This window comes from Bison bison, unplaced genomic scaffold (assembly GCF_000754665.1).
Source record: "Bison bison bison isolate TAMUID 2011002044 unplaced genomic scaffold, Bison_UMD1.0 scf7180017864300, whole genome shotgun sequence".
In the NCBI taxonomy this organism is placed as follows: Eukaryota; Metazoa; Chordata; class Mammalia; order Artiodactyla; family Bovidae; genus Bison; species Bison bison.
In genome coordinates, this window is record NW_011494872.1 from 1,147,853 (window position 1) to 1,149,631 (window position 1,779).

Below are 1,779 nucleotides of genomic sequence, written 5' to 3' on the forward strand. Positions count from 1 at the left end.
GCAACCCACTCCATTATTCCTGCCTGGAGAATTCCATGGACAGGCTACAATCCATAGGGTTGCAAAGAGCTGGAAACGACTGAGCATCTAATACTTTCACTCACATATTTTATTGACTGAACCCAAATACTCTCAGACTGGTCATTCCAGGGCTAAGCAAGAGAAAATGAAAGCAAGTGCAGAAAGTTCAAATGACTTGTATTCGGTCACACCACTAGAAAATATTGGAGCCAGTATTCAAGTCATGCTCTCTCTCCCACCAATCAGAGTCAAATCAGCAAGCTTTAGAGGTATAAAATGATGGAACTGATTCACCTTGGCAGATTCAGCTAAATCCTAAAAACCTTGCAATTCTGTTCTGAAGCTGACAGGGATCAGCTACTAAAACTCAAAGTTTGCCAAGTGTAGGAAACATTGTACATTCTCTGCATAAGACTGCAAATGGCTATACTTCCAAAATAAAACTAAATCAGAAATAAACTTTGCCATCCAGATGGGAATGCCAAAAGAATTTTTCATGACCTTGCCTTTCTCAAGTATGTCTTGACCTAATAATTAACTACCACAAACCAGCCTTGTGGCTAACTCATGCTACATGTAGGAGTCTGAAATTTTTCAGGGATAGAATTTGAAGAGGCCTCAAGTTGGATGCATTCTGAAGAGAATGGCTCAAGGAAAAATATTAATAATTTATAAAAAGATGAAATTATATCTATATTATGCCCAGCTGAAAAAATTAACCCCAGGTGGTTCGGGAATTTTAAAGTTATGGTAGAAACTTGAGCATTCTTAGTGGAAAGTATAGAGAATGTCTTTAGACCTCAGGGCAGAGCAGGACTTAAGAAAGACACAATGAACTTACCTTAAAGACTGATAAATCTGACTATATTAAAATTCAGAACTGTATTCCTCAAAAACACCTTAAAAAAGGTGAAAAGGCAATTTAAACTAGAAGACATTCACAGTATACATGATTGAAAAGTAATTAGTAATACTGAGGGAGAATATATGAAAGGGAGAACTTACCCATATTACTTTATATCCTCAAGGCTTTTTTTTTTTTTACAATATGCATGTATTATTATGTTCATTTTAAAAATTAAATTGAAATAAAAGTATCCAGTAAAGCTAGATTCAATATCTCCTTTTGGATTACTGTTAAGGCCTAGATGATGCGGATGAGGGAATTCAGTAAGGGGGAATTGACCATCCCCCTTACGTAAATGATCAACATCTTTCATTAAAAAGATGTAAAAAACAAACACATCTTAACTAATTGTAAGTGTACAGTCGTTTGTATAGCAGATGCTGTCTATACAACAATTATCAAACAATACTTGTAGAAATGCACTAGGAAAGAACAGGAACACGCGCGGTCTACTCACACAACCTTCAGGACAATAATTTCTTGTGGGGAGAGAGTAAAGGTCTTTAGTGGCATCTGTTTTAAAGAGAGAAGGCAAATGCGGGAAATATTAACATCTTGTTAAATGGGGCAAGGGGAGGGGATACATGAGCGTTAAACAACTTTTTAAACTGTGAGAAATCTTCACAATTTAAAACTTTAACTAAAATTAAGAACAATGAGAATAAATGTTCATCAGTACTCGCTGTTTGAGGATTTTGGAAGTAAACGACTTTTGTCTCCACCTGCTACATCTCTTGGAACGACCATGTCTGATGACTGCATTTTAGACACGACGCACTTGTAGAAATGAGTCTGAAGCGGCAACAAACCAGAGTCGGCATATGAGAGAGAAGATACGGATTCCAGGAGCC